At 42.8% G+C, this 15,871-nt stretch overlaps 1 protein-coding gene across 6 annotated transcripts in view; it reads left to right on the top strand.

Moving 5' to 3' along the window:
• The window catches only part of SEMA4G (semaphorin 4G), a 149,771-nt gene that overhangs the window by 24,127 nt on the left and 109,773 nt on the right, over positions 1 to 15,871 (top strand). Inside the window, exon 1 of one of the 6 annotated variants that reach the window (XM_060768294.2) lies at positions 13,312 to 13,707. The exons of the other annotated variants lie outside the window; for them this stretch is intronic. The gene's annotated coding sequence lies outside the window, so the exon portion shown is untranslated. Of the gene's footprint in view, positions 1 to 13,311; positions 13,708 to 15,871 lie in introns of those variants that run through there. 6 annotated transcript variants of the gene reach the window in all.

The following is a 15,871-nucleotide window of genomic DNA, read 5'->3' on the forward strand; positions in this document are numbered from 1 at the left end:
TAGTGAAACTATTTATGGGAATGTATTATTGAAGGCTTTCATGGCTGGAATCACTGGGTTGTTGTATGTTTTCTGGGCTATATGGCCGCATTCTCTCCTGAAGTTTCACCTGCATCTATGGCAGGCATCCTCAGAGGTTGTGAGGTCTGACCATAGATGCAGGCAAGACTTCAGGAGAGACTGCTTCTGAAACATGGCCATACAGCCTGGAAAACACACAACAACCCTATTTATGGGACTATGTTCTAGTTAATGTCTTGTAATTTCAATGAAATCATTTTGTTGCCTTGATGGTGTTTACTGAAAAATATGGACAGAATTGCAGTAAAATCTTTGTGTTAATATGGTTGGCTGAATCGAAAAACCTTGTTAGTCTGCTAATCACCTGGTTTTCTCATATCAGAAGCTGCAAATTTGGAGGTTCTGAAAAATTGGAATCTGTTCCATTGTGGATTTTGACCTTGAAAAATAGAATAGAAACTGGATTTTGAAAATGTTAAATATTGTTTTTCCAAACTTTTTACATTTAGTTTCCTAATTAAGGATTTGATGTACCATGAAACACAGACCATTACAGGAGAGAAGCCTCAGGAGACATTTCTTTTTCTTTATTGGAAGATTTGTGCAATGATGTACAAATCTGAACCTCCATTTTCAGTTTATGTAGATTTATGTGTTTTAGAAACGTGTGTACCTCACATATCTGCCATATATATTTTTGGGGGAATATCTAAGTGGTAGTGAATATGAACTATCACAGATAGGTCCTGCTGAGTACAGTACTTCAGCCTCTTCCAATAAAATCTGTTGGCTTCTTTGAATTCCTATTTGGCTGACTAATTATCTTATAAATATGCAAAAAGTGTAGGAGTTTGTAGTATTGTGAGTTGAAATTAGTTCTCAATGAAAAACTGTAATAATTTGGAATACTTAGCAGAGTTTTAATGAGCTGCGTTCCTCCCGCACTCCCCAAAGCTATTGACCTAAGCTTCAATATGTTTGGCCTTCTATAGTTGTGGTTTTAACTTTCATGAATTTGATTACACAGCCCAACAAAAAACATTTTTTCTTGGTGTGTTGGTTTTTAGGTCTGTTCCTGGGGTTATTTGGAGAACTGATTTAGAAAATTGCATTAGATAGACCACATCAGTTATTGTTTCTTTGCTAAGGGTATCATGGTTTTCTGTGGGTGAGCAGAAGGTGATTAGTAGATGGCATATGTTCTGTATCTCAAAAACTAGAGCTTCTAGGGAAAAACTGGAATTAATTTTTGGAATTAGCAGGTCAAATGTACCCAGAAACAGAGCAAACATTTGAGGCACCAAAATGTGTGTTGGCCAGTGTTATTTATGGACTATTTGCCACCACAGTCTTTCCTACAACTGCCCTATGTCACTTGGATGGAGAGGGGTGTAGCTGACTTGCCATGCTTATATCTGCTGATTAAGGACTCTCCATACTGTTGCAACTCCAAAGGTACATCTACACCAGTGGTTCCCAACCGTTTTTTTTTTTTTTTACCAGGGACCACTTTGGCCAGGGACCACTTGACCAGGAACCACTCTCCAACATTAGTACCAAAATGGTTATGAATCAGTTTTTGGTCAACTTTAGATTTGGTTTGGTTATTTGGGGTGCTGATTCAGAAACTTGCATTGGATAGACCACATCAGCTCTAGTTTCTGATACAGAACATATGCCATCCAGTAGTCGCCATCTGCTCACCCGCAGAAAACCATATTTAATAAGCCTCAGCACTATAAAAGAGTTTTGTGTGATCATTCGGTCTCGTTGCAACGGTGCAGTAATTGTGGCTGCGGACCATATTTCAATTCTTGCGGACCACTGATGGTGCACGGACCACAGGTTGGGAGCTACTGGTCTACACTAAGGAATTAATGCAGTTTGACACCACTTTAACTGCCATGGCTCAATGCTGTGGAATCTTGAGAGGCGTAGTTTTACAAGGTGTTAAGCCGTCTCTTCCAAAGAGTGCTGGTTCTTCACCAAACTGCAATTCCACAGCATTAAGCCATGACATTGAGTCATGGTATCAAACTGCATTCATTCTGCAGTGTAAATGCACCCCATGGGCCAAATGGAGAGAGCAGGATTGTTCCCATGACCCTGGGCTGTGAAAAGGGTGTCAGTGGAGACAGAGGTGCCTGGGTTACAGTGAAAGGACACAGAGACCCATGTCTTCCTATGTTTGGTTCAGAAGGCTAGCCAGGTCAGGTTCAGTGGGGTCTTGTATCTTCAAGAGTAATCTCAGGAGGTTGCTGTGTAGTAGCCAACTGCCTGGGCTCATCTCTGGCATTCCTATGTATTTCTTCTGCGTGGTACTGTGAAATCCACACCTGTGGTATTTCCCTGCGTCCACGCAGCTGACTCGGATCTTTCTTGAAAGCTTTTCCTAATTAGGGACTCCAGCCCCGCCCATCTACTCCTAATAAAGCCAGGCAGCGGGGCTTGGAGCCTTAATTCCTTTTGTCCGCGAAAGCAGCAACAACTCGGTGTTCTCTCCTAAAACAACTATTGATTTGACTCAAGGACTCCAGTTTGACTACTCTAACAGACAGCAATTCCAACTTGTGTTCTGGGACCTTTTGTTTATCCTATTTAGGCTAGTGGGAGGACAAACCCACTCCCTCCCTCTAAAAAAAAAAAACTGCCGTGTCCTCTGAGGCGCAGGCTTTTTTGCCTTTGGCAATGGGCAGTAACTTACCTTCTTTTTCTTCTGTTCCCCTCGCTCAGAAAGCAGGAGGGAAGAAGATTTTTACCAGCCTACCACCCCTTACAGACCCAGGAACTGGTAGAGCTTGTGGCAACAAACTGCCACTGTGGCTTTGTGCCAATAACTTTGTTTTGGGTTCCAGCCACGCCTCTCAGCTGTCTCTGTTTTTTAAGGACAGCTTGCTCTCACTGCCCGTGTTTTCTCTGCCCCATTTACCCCAGCAGGCAGTGGACGCTGCAACGATCCCTGCCATGCTTTTGCCCCCCTCAGGGGAGGGGAGGCTCAAGGCAGCCACGCCACCTGTGTGAGTGATGGCTAGCCAAGGCTTTGCCTCCACGCCCATGGCATATAACGCCTTGGAGGGGCCTTTGGGTTGAAACAATTCCTGCCATGCTTTTGCCCCCCTCAGGGGAGGGGAGGCTCAAGGCAGCCACGCCACCTGTGTGAGTGATGGCTAGCCAAGGCTTTGCCTCCACGCCCATGGCATATAATGCCTTGGAGGGGCCTTTGGGTTGCAACAATTCCTGCCATGCTTTTGCCCCCCTCAGGGGAGGGGAGGCTCAAGGCAGCCACGCCACCTGTGTGAGTGATGGCTAGCCAAGGCTTTGCCTCCACGCCCATGGCATATAACGCCTTGGAGGGGCCTTCGGGTTGCAACAATTCCTGCCATGCTTTTGCCCCCCTCAGGGGAGGGGAGGCTCAAGGCAGCCACGCCACCTGTGTGAGTGATGGCTGCAAAGGCTTTGGGTCTAAGCCCATGGAATATAACTCCTTGGAGGGGCCTTCGGGCTACTATCCTCCCTCTGCGTCATGCTGCCTGGGAGCTTCAGTGACGGCTCAGAATGTAAGTACTGTGCCTTTTGGGCCCCATCTCCACTTGGCCCATGCCTCAACAGGTAGGTTGCTACTCTTTTGCATAGGCAAACTGCACCCTCCTTTCCTTTTCAAGGATTTGTAGTCCCTTCTTTTGGTTTTCAGGAGTTTATTAAAACTTTTTCCTAAGCTCATTCTGGTGCTTCCTTCAGCTGCAACCAGTCAATGAGTCTGATGTAGATTCTGACTCCTATGAGTAGCAGATTTCTCCTACTCTTGAGGAGGACTTTTCCATCCCAGCTTCCTTAGGGGATGTGTTACCTAATTTTTCCTCCTTGATTGCTTAGAGGATCTGCTTTTCTCAGTTGAGCAACAGCAGAAACAAGCTCCAAGTACAGTTCTCCCAGTTCTCCCAGCACTTCCATATTCGCTTAAGCTTGGAGAAAAACAAAGGGCAACTCCTGTATCTGTGTCTGGAATTTCTAAGTTTGTAACTGCACTTTACTGCATACGCACCTCTTCAGCAGAGTGGTTAGTTAAGCCTACTAAACTGAACTTTATTGTGGTCAAAGTTGTTTAATCCACTGTGATAAGAAGATCCACCCCACTGCTAGCCTACTCACTTGCATGATTCATTACCATGCTTGTATGGCAGCCTATCAGGTGCTCTTGTTGCATAGCTCAGCACCTTATTTGGATCTTCTTCCCCTACAACATCAACAGATCCCAAGGGCTTTCTGTCAGTAGTATCTCATCTTAGCTTCTCATCACAACGCTACGGCTAAGCACAGCACCGATACAGTACTAAGGTGTTTGCTGCTGTTGCAGCAGCCATCCACCAGCATGTGTAGATCCTCTACCCTCTCCAAAGAAGGCAGAGCAATGGCAGGATAACTGCCCATGGCAGAACATAGCCTGCTTCTAAGTTTGGCTTTTTACCACAATCTAGCCTAGATTGTGGTGGCCAGCCCCTCAGCTTAATTATCCAGGGGTGACAACAAACTACAGGGAAGAAGAAGATCAGGGCCAATAGTTTTTTCGCATGCATTTTCTCTTCTTTAATAGACTCCAACCCTTCAGCTCCAGTTTTTGGAGCTCCACCTCATCATTTTTAGATGCATGGCATTAGATCTCTTCTCACTCTTGGGTGTTGGAGATTACAGAGCATGTTTATGCAATTGAATTTTTCAAACTGTCCCCAGTAGGGACTCTACGGGCCACTCCTCCTCCTGTGTTATAGCAGGAGGTTATTACTTGTTTCAAAAGGAACAGTAGCTTCTTTACATCTTTCTATGTTTCCTTCTTTTTCCTTTTCCCCAGCTGTTTTTTGGTTTCCAATAAAGGCAGTGGGCTTTGGCCAGGTTTGGACCTTACAGGATTTTATGCATATATTGCATATTGCAAATTTCAGGTATTGTCATTACCAACCATCCTCCCTCTGTTATCCAGCAAGACATGGTTCAGTAGCATTGATTTGAAGGATGCCTTTTTTCATGTGGTATTAGACCACAAGACGGTAGATTTTTGTCACTTTTTACTAGCAGTCAGGCTTTTTCATTTCAAGTTCTTCATTCTGGTATCTCCACAGCTCCACAGGTGTTACTAAGGAGATGGCTGTATGCCGGTTCATCCCTGGGTGCACGGGGTAGTAGTTTACCCCTATATTTATGGCTGGTTGCTGGTGCACTGTCCTGTGAGTATCTACAGAGGAACATTCACTTTACTCTGTCTTTATAGCAGACACTTGGTCTTTTTATCAACAAGGTAAAATCTCTTCTTCAGCCTATCCAAACAACCAATTCATTGGGCCTGTATTGGACTCTTGGCATGCAAGGGCCTACTTGCTAGCAGACAGGTTTCTGAATCTGCATTCATTAGCTCTTTGAGTCTGGCAGAAGCCATACATCCATGCCAGGGATGTCCAGTGCTTTTTGGGACACATGGCCTTCACCACAGCTGCCACTCCTTTCTCCTGTTTGCACCTTCGGCCTCTCCAGAATTGGTTTCTTCGGGCACTTCATCCCATGCAGGATGAGCCCAATGAATATGTCATTGTCCCTTTAGCCATCCACAGGTCTCTCAACTAGCGGACTCATCGCTCCAATCTCTGTGTGGGCGATGTTAGCTACCGACACTTCCCTCTCAGTGTGGTGAGCTCACCTCAAGGGTCACACCATCCATGGTCCTTAGGCGGCCATAGAGGGCATGGAGCACATCAACTATTTGGAGTTACTCGCAGTACAAATGGCACTGCACCTTATCTCTCATTTGCTCATGGACAGTATTGTCCACCTTACTACCACCACCACGATTGTGATTTGCTTGCCCTCATCATCAGAATCTGGGACTGGTATACCATAACCATCAGTGCCATTCATCAAGAACTCTCTTGCTGGCTCCCTCAGTCAGACAGTTTATACTGACCACTAATGGTCCCTTCCTCCTTCCCAGGCATGGGAACTCTTTGTCAGATGGCACACTCCCCTTCTGGACTTGTTTGCCTCTCCCGCCAACATGAAGTGCCAATTCTTTGGAGCACGTCTTGCCTCCACCAGACAGGCTGTTGGGAGATGCCTTCCTCCTGGATTGGACATCCACCCTCCTGTACATCTTTCCACTATTGCCAGTGCTGTCCAGCGTGGTCTCTCGTCTTCAAGCAGAGCAGGTAGATTGTATTCTCATCACACCATGGTGGCCCCGCCAGCTATGGTTTGTCATTCTGCTCCAACTTGCAGGCAGCTGTTACATTCAGTTGCCACTCAGACCAGACTTGCTGGCTATGGGCAACAGCCCAGTCCCGTACTCCCAGGTCACTCAGTTCCGGTTGACGGCGTGGCATCTCCAGCCTCAGCCCTCTCTCAACCAGTAAAGGGCATTTTGGACCTTGCCCTGAGACCTGCCACTAACCATTGTTACATTTGTAAGTGGTGTCATTTTTGCATTTTTTCACAAAAGCAAGGGGTTCAGCCTCTGTCTGCTTCCACTTCCCTCCTCCTGGATTTTTTGATTGTCAGATTCAGGACTCTCATTATCATTCTTGAAGGTCAATCTGGCAAGTATAGATTCGTTTAGAAGCGAGCATTCTCTTCCCTCTCCTTTATCCGATCCTTTTGTAAAGAGATTTCTGCAAGGCTTTAGAAATTTCTGGCTCCAAGTAGGCCTGTGCCCCCCTCTTGGAGGTTGGAGGTTGTTCTTTTCGCCCTTACGAAACCACCATTTGAGCCAATGGCCACTTCTGACATGTTCCATCTATCATGGAAAATGGCATTTTTAGTGCCTATTACTTTTGCTTGTCGCGCTAGCGAGCTTATGGCTCTTGAGTCGATAGTCCTTACCTGAAATTTCATAAGGATGTCATGCTGGGCACAGACATTTCCTTCTTACCTAAGGCAGCATCATAGTTTCATAAGTCTCAGGACATTGTCCTTCCAACCTTATTTCCAAATCCTTCTACTCCCCTGGAGCAGTCTTTGCACCTTCTTGATGTGCGGAGGGCTCTTGCTTTTTATGTCCACCACACAGCTCCATTACGGAAGTCACTACGACTTTTTGTTAAGTACCGTAGGGATACTGTGGGCCTTCCTGTTTCTACCCAGAGGTGGCGGCCTGGATAGTTGCAGCTATCCGGCTAGTTTGTGAAATGGCAGGACTGGACTTACCTGTTCAGATCCATGCTCATTCTACTAGAGCATTGGCACCCTCCATGGTTTTTTTTTGCACAGTGTGCCTCTGCATGATATCTGTCGGGTGGCCATATGGTCAACACCGCATACTTTTGTCTCCCATTATAAATTGGATTTAGCTGCCAAGAAGGAGACGGCTTTTGGGAGAGCAGTACTTTTTTCTGCACCAGCATGACACCCACCATCCGTGGGACTGCTCGCTAGTCTACCACAGGTGTGGATTTCACAGTACCACGCAGAAGAAAGTACGGTTGCTTACCTGTAATCATGTTTCTTCTAGTGGTATCTGTGAAATTCACACAACCCGCCCATCCTCCCCACATTCTGTCATGCCTTTTATCTCCGACTGTCTTTCGCGGTACGGAATTAAGGCTCCAAGCCCCGCTGCCTGGCTTTATTAGGAGTAGATGGGCGGGGCTGGAGTCCCTAATTAGGAAAAGCTTTCAAGAAAGATCCGAGTCAGCTGCGTGGACGCAGGGAAATACCACAGGTGTGAATTTCACAGATACCACTAGAAGAAACATGATTACAGGTAAGCAACCGTACTTTCCTTCAATGCCTCTCTGCCTGGCCTGGGCATCAAGCAAGCGACATCACCCAGGGGATGCCGAACTCCCCACCTAGCTCCAAATAAATCAGGGAGGTGAAGGATTACTGATAAATTGAAGTGGTGATAGAATGGGGAAGTGTGTGGAGGGAGCTGGGAGAGAAGTACAGGCATCACGGTGCCAAATTGGGAAAGGGAAGTATGGGCCAAAGGAGATGAAGGGGGGGGGGGGAACAAGACTGAGGAGAAGGATAACACTGCAGGAGATTTAGACGTGTTGTCACTTTAAGAAACAATGAAGTTGCAGTGGAAGCGACCTGGAGTGAGATGAAGATTTTTGCCAGTAAAGACTACGGGATGCATGTTGGAGGAGGAAGCTTATAAGTAATAGTCATCTATTTTCATGGGGGTCCTGCACCTCTAACCCCCACAAATGTGGAGGACTGGCTATATATAATCTGGTGCAAATTATTTATCCATAAAGGAACCTGATGTTGGATATAAAGAAGTATTTTAAATGACAAAAAATAATTACTGTAATTTTGCAGATGGTTCCTGGTAACTGCTTCTTACATAAACGAATCCTGCAGTAAAGACTTTTCGAAGATTCATTTAGCCATTTGCCTTCAGTGCTTTTATTCCTGATAGCTTGGATTATTAGGTTCATGCCGAGATGGGAGGCTTCTTTTGCTTTGGCGTATGACCTACTTTCTGATGACTGTGTCATTGTGCCCTTGCAGGTTCTACTCCCCAAATTTAAAATAATGTATGTTATTATACCACTCTGCATCCTGTTCTGCTTCCCTTATCTCCTATACCTTATTGCTATGTGCCCTTCAGGTATTCCTGCAGACTTCGGGATAATCTTTGTGGAATCTAGCACAAAGCCTCGTTCCTTGACATTACTGGTCTTTCCCCAATTTTTAAATAAAATGAATTCTAGTCCTTAAGGTTTAAAACACAAACAAACCAGAAACATCAAAAGGCAGCCTAGAATTCAGTCTGATTCTGATTGTTACAAATTTAATTTTTTCTCCAGTACTAACATCTCATGGATCCTAGTTTTTGTACTCCAGCCTTCAGGCTCATATCTATCTTGGTCATTAGTGGTCTCATCTATCTTCCAGCAAGGATTATTGTGATAATAAATAGGTAATCCTATTCTATCTGACTTGAAATCCTTGGAGGGTGGGAGGGCTATAAATGTCGTGATCAAATAGATAATGTCCTCGTGGATGAATGTGTAATACTTGCCTGAATCCTAATGCACCTGAATTGCCATTACTTAGAAGAAAAACGCATCAAAATTGCAGGGCTTTGCTTCCAAGTTAAAGGTTTCCTTTAGATTTAGAATTGCAGCCGCAATACACCAGTCAGGGCTGTAATGTCATCTTATTTGCTGGCAGATGAAAGCTTTCAGATTTCAGACTTTGGTGGTTAAGGAAGGCTGTCTATGGCAGGGGCACAGAAATTGCTATTGTTCTGGTCTTCTTAAGGACTTTAATTGCATATTTCAGATGCATAAAAGTCTGCCCCAATTGAACTTTTTGACACCTTCTACTCTTTCTTCACTGATATGAGAGAAAACCCACTGTTGGACTCTGATGCTTCATACTGGTACAAAAGGCAATGTTAATGGCCTCAAATGGCACCATGTTGCCTCTTGGCAAGCAGGGAGCATAGATCTTAACCTTTTGTTCTTCTTGCAAAGGTTTAGCATGGTTTAGAAGAGGAAATAATAAAAGAGAAATAATGGAAGAAAGATGCTAAGAAATTGGTGATAACCACTTCTTGGAAATATATATATACATATATATATATATATATATATATATATATATATATTGAGTACAGTATTTATTTATTTACAGTATTGATATTCCGCCCTTCTCACCCCGCAGGGGACTCAGGGCGGATTACAGTGTACAAATACATGGCAAACATTCAATGCCATAGACACACAACATATATAGATAGACACACAGAAGCTATTTAACATTCCAGCTTTTTCATGAGGGGATTCCGGCCACCAAGGGAACTGTCGCTTCACCGTCCATTTGTGACACTGATGAAGTACTTTCCTCATTCTTTGCATACTTGCTGAAGATTTTTATGGCGTCGTAAATTAGCCTCCCCGCATAAGCGATACCTAAATTTCCTACTTGACAGATGCAACTGTCTTTCGGACTGCAAAGGTCGACAGCAAGCTACACAAATTGGTCAGAAGCTTACTCCGACCCGGGCTGGCTTCGAACTCATGACTTTTTGGTCAGTAGTGATCTTAATGCAGCTGACTCCCAGCTAGCTGAGCCACAGTCCCGGTACAGTTCCTTGCATGAAGCCAGTATGACCCCTCAACTTGTTGGTTGGGTTATTCTGGGCATTGTAGTTATCATGGAACTCCATCACACCAAAGCAGTGGTTCCCAGCCCTTTTTTGACCACTTGAACAGGGACCACTTTGACCAGGAACCACTCTCCAACATTAGTAACAAAAGAGTTACAAATCGGTTTTTGGTCAACTTTAGATTCAATTTGGTTATTTGGGGTGCTGATTCAGAAAATTGCATTGGATAGACCACATCACCTCTAGTTTCTGATACAGAACTAGTTCAGTAGTTGCCATCTGCTCACCCACAGAAAATCATATTTATTAATCTAGAGCCAATATGGTAGTAGTAATCTTTTGTGGATAGTTAGCCTCTCCCCTCTTGAAATCCCCGTTGCTGCGGCACTATAAGAGGGTTTCGCGAGATCAGTCACTCTCGTTGCTGCGTGTTTTCAAGGCAACAGTGTAGTAAGGGTGAGGCCGTGGACCATATTTTCATTTTTTGGGGACCACTGGTTGGGAACCACTGCATTAGAGCATCTATCCACCTTAAATCCGGTTTCTGCCTCCTGGGGCGTGTAGTTTAGGGAAGCCCAGGACCTCTCTGGCTGTGCAGTTTAAAAGCCCCTCCCTAAACTACAAACCCCATAATTCTGCAGGAGGCAGAAACTAGATTTAATGTGGATAGTTGTTGTAGTGTGATAAGGTCCATGTTTTTTAAAAAAATCTCTAGTCATAGCTTGAGGAGGGATATCAACAGTGAAAAGGTTCTTTAAGCCTATCTCATCAAGACTGACACACATTTTGCCAGGATGAATGCTAAATTCCAAAGGGCAGAAATGTGGTTTCAGATCAAAATAGCTTGTGATTTTGTTTTTTGGAAAGGAATATCAGATGGTGAAGTGATTTCTGTTAAGTCCTTGATACATTCTGTCTTATTTGTTTGTTTGTTTGTTTGTTTGTTTCTCATTCAATATTTTATTTCTCTCCCCAAAGGGGAAAGTTAGCATATATTTTAAGCAGTTGTGGAAGAAAGTCAGAAATGTATTTTTGTACATAGATTTGCCTGTGTTTACTGCTTAAGACAAGACAGGACATGGAAACAGATTTGCAGATGTAATTGTACTGTAGTTTAAAAAAGGGAGGGTATGAGGCTAGGTTAAACTTGCACTAGAACTTTGTTGTATTTCCTTCTCTAAACTCTTCCCAGTTAGTAACTCATAGACAGCATAACCCACAGAGCAAATCCAATTTCCTGTAACTTGAGGAACTGGTGGGCAGTGGCTCTGAACGTCACCGAGCCCTGGGTGATAACCAGAATTGGCAGCTGAACTTTCCCCTTGACTGGTGGCTGTTTTCTTTTAATCCTTTACCCAGTACAATAATTTCTGCTCCACTCCCCTCTGCTGGTGTTAAAGGGAAAAGTACCTAAAGACTGGGGTTGTTTGTTGAAGCCAAAAATCAGGTAATTTCTTGTGGTTGTAACAGTTCTCTATGTCCACATCGGGTAAAAATTAACTAAGTTTTAATAGCAAATTGCTCTTCCTTTAAAGACAAAAAGCTACACACTGATCCTATTTAATCCATTGGCAACTGCTGTCATTACATGATTACAAAAAAATCCACAGATTTCTCTGTACTGCTGGAATACCCTTAATAGGAAGGTCAAGTGCTTGGACAATCTTGTCCCTTGCAGGGACTTGTCTGTTATTTCTCTTGGAAACCACTCACAGGAAAAAAAGTGCGTGCTGACTACCCTGCTGCATTGGTTAAACGTTAGCCAAGGTTTGCTTTTTGATAAAGGAGAGTCCCGTCCGTGACTTTTGTCTTAAAGCCAGAACTGGCTGGGTGTTCTGTCTGCAACCAATCAATGTCTAGAGAAGTGCACAGGTCAGGTAACAAAGTTCAGAGCTTATTTGCTTTTCAGAAACACACCTCTCCCCTCCTTGTTTGTAATTAGTGATATTCTATATGATTTCTAGCTAGAAAACATGTATGCACACACACCCATGTCTAGGTTGAAGTGCATCTTCATGAGCTTAGATATCTAAGCTACATGACCAATATGAATAAAAGTTTTTAAAAATTCTAGTGAAGAGAGGGAACAGATGTTTTGTTCTGTTGCAGTTCCCTTCACATGCATCTGGCTGGATCTGATGGAAACGGTAAGCCAGCGGCATCTGGAGGGCAGGCAATCTCCACTTATGTGTGATCCTTAGGGACCTAAATATCCCAAAGGCATCGGATCCCAGCTGATCTTGGAAGCTAAACAGGGTCAGACTTGGTTATTACTAAAATGAGAGACTGCCAAAAATACAAGTGCTGTAGGCTATATTTTAGAAGAAGTAACTGGAAAACTCGCCTTTTGAATATTCTTTGCCTAAGAAAACCTTGTGAATAATAAGAATAAGAATAATAAGAATAAGAATAATAAGAATAAGAATAATATTTATTTATACCCCGCCACCATCTTCCTGATGGGGACTCGCAGCGGCTTACATGGGGCCAAGCCCGAACAACATATTACATCAAAATAAAACCAAAACATAAACAACAAGCAACATCATCAGAATTACATAGAAAAAAATACAATAACAAAATAGCATTACAATAAACAAAAAACACAGTTGCAGTAAACAGTGGGCGGGCCACATGTACAGGATAAAATGTTAAAAACTCTAATGAGATAAAAATAGGAGCAAGTTATTTGCAGGGGGTTCATAAAGATTCACAGGGTTGTGAAACTAAACTTCCCATTTGGGGGTGGGGGCGTGTACTCCAGTGACAGAAGCGTTGAGGGGAGCAATAGTGTCGTGTTGTGCACCTTCTCGCCAAAGGCGCAGCGGAAGAGCCAGGTTTTAAGGTTCTTTTTAAACCTTTCTCGTGTAGGGGCTTTCTAGTGTGAAATTAATGGGGTCACCATAAGTCGACAGGCAACATGAAAGCGCACACATACACATTCGTGTGAAGTTTTGTTAAACATTGACTCTTCAATGTGAACAGTATGAATCACTTTGTTCTTCCTCAAGTGTTTCGTGTCTATCTCTGTTTTAATAAATGTGTACTGATGTAGCATAACATTGCAAAACAAGGCAAAAAATGCTTACCATTTCAGATTACATTCACAGTTCAGAGGACAAATGCAGTCAGACAAGGGAAGTCCTTATCAAGCATAACAGCTGAGATATAAATGAACCTTAACAGGGAGAAGAAAAAGTGTAGCTGAAGTTCTGAGAAAAACAAGTCAAGAGTCAGCCTATCGCAGGGATGGGCCGCTTTCAGCCTCTTCGGGTCTGCTTTGTGTTTAACTGGAATCTAAAAGAGCTAGGTGCCAACTACGGCTGAGTACCTGAGGCATACATAGAACTAATAAATGAGGATGCCTCTGAAAATACTCTGACACCAGGAACTTATGATTAACACCAGAACTTAGCTCACAGTTCTTTCACGCTTTCTTCATTTGAGGAGTAAAAAGGGGGATTTTATTGTTAACTAGTTGGGATTTGGAAGCCCTTGCTGATCATCCTGAAATCTACCAGTTAGAATCAATCTATTTTCTGCCCACCTTTGTCTTGGAAGACCAGTGGCTGCTTCTTGAGGAGGTAAGGTCTTTTTACTCATTTATAAAGGAAATAAGTGGGTATCATCAAAACAGCCATTTTTTAACAAGCTCTCTACAAGTGCTTTCGCTTTGTCAGCTTCTCAGGTAATACTATTTGTCACACTCTGTTGTACCAGCCATTCACAATGCATTTGAAAGTTGTTTTCCAGCGAAATGCTATTTTTAATCAGGCAGTTACAAGATGGGGGAAAAAAAGAGAAGAGTTGTTTGTTTTTAGATCTGTGGATGGATATGCCGCCCTGATTCGCCTTCGGGTTGATATGGGCGGGATAGAAATAATGTAAATAAATGCTTTCTTGGACCTCATGGTACGAATATCCTTATTTTTTCCTCTTGCTTAGGATGCTGTTTTTCTGATGTAAAGCACATCGTATTCTTCTAGTAAAATACCAATTCTTGGGTCAAAAATGCATGTAACATCTGTGGTTGGATCTCCCTGCATTTTCATTTTGTGAGACTGAATTTGATTACATCAATGATGATGAGGATGATAATAATAATTTCATTTATAACCCACCCTCTCTCCCCAAAGGGACTCAGGACAGATTACAAAGACAAAAACAAAGTAGAGATAAACAGCAGTAAAATAACAATTAAAGCAAGTGACTAAAAATTCACAAATAACACAGTAATCGTTAAAACAAATATTAGGTTTCATAAGTAACACAGTGAATTAATAAAACGAACGTGATGAGATCAGTTTTTGACCTTCAGAATTTCTTAATGTACTGTATAACATATTTCCAAAGTTGCTTATATCTTGGAAGGAGAAAGGGGAAAATAGGGTTTAAAGGAGAGTGGAAACAGCATTGGATCAGGGATCTACTTTAATAACTTGAGGTTAACTTTTTCCAATACCATTTTATAGGGCGAATTGGGCAGTACATTGCACATGTTAGTATTTCATGTACTTTGAGAAGTGTACCCATTTCACTTATTTGACTAAAACAATAAGGAGTCTTGTGGTACCTTAAACACTAACAATCTTTATTTAGAATAAGAGAAGTGGGCTACAGTCCATGAAAGGGCTTGCCAAATAAACCTTTCATGTGCACATTTTTCTCAAGGGTGAAATAAGTACCTATCTTGAGCTAGGTAGCATATGGTATTTGTTATGATGTGTGAGTTTTGTATTTTGTAGCATCTTTCATGGTATGTTTTACTGGAGGATTTGGAAAGCCACATATTCCTAGTGACTTATTCCTGGGTATAATTTACTGAAGATATTTTGTTGGTCAGGCTCAGTGCACTTGATGTTCTGTGACTCATTGTGCACCCTGGTTGTGCCATAGCTAATTTGGTAGGTCTTTAAAAGGAATTCTGTTATATGGACTACTTTTTTTTTTTTTGCTTTATTATGAGGAGTTTGGATGACATCTCTTCAAACACTTCTGGCCACCTCTAAGGCTTTTCTTCCGTAGACCACATGCATGGTTGAAAGCTCTGCTGAGCTGTGACAAACAGGGCCCCCGAGCACACATTGTTCTCTGTTCTTTCCTAGGAACTGAAGGAATGCTTTAAATCTTCAGTGGATAACTGCTCATGTGGAATATGGCATAATCATAAACAATTCACCATTTTAGTTGTTGGTCATACATAAAGTGTCGGAGAACTCAATGTTTTCCATACTTTGGATGTGGCCTCTGTTGGAGCATGTGTGTGTGTCAACTGTAAAAATAAGATGCATGAAGCTGATTGGTCGGCCAATCCCCGAGGAGCAGACTGAGCCTGGGACTTTTGGATACTGTTACATTTTTATTCAGGCTTGAGCTATGCAAGTGCAGAGAGAGAGAAAAGAGAGAAGCAGAGAGAGCTAGATTTTGAAGTGCCCTGCTGAAGTGTGCTGCTGAAGGAGTTTATCCATATGGACAAAGAAAGACCATTTTAAATATCTCCTAAAAGGACATTATGTGAGTTGATGCAACTGGTTACATTGTACATATGTTATTCTGAACTATGTACAAAGAGTGAATGACTTGTTCTTTACTGTTCATCTGTGTAGCATATTTTCTTTCTCTGGCGAGGCAGTGTGTGGGCCGATTAAACGTGAACTACATGTGGTTTATTTTACATTATGCCACAGCCCCTTCATCCCTTGGTTAAAGTTGACAGCTCACTTCACTTTTATACCATATTCTTATATG

The sequence above is a fragment of the Anolis sagrei genome, chromosome 3 (genome assembly GCF_037176765.1).
Source record: "Anolis sagrei isolate rAnoSag1 chromosome 3, rAnoSag1.mat, whole genome shotgun sequence".
In the NCBI taxonomy this organism is placed as follows: Eukaryota; Metazoa; Chordata; class Lepidosauria; order Squamata; family Dactyloidae; genus Anolis; species Anolis sagrei.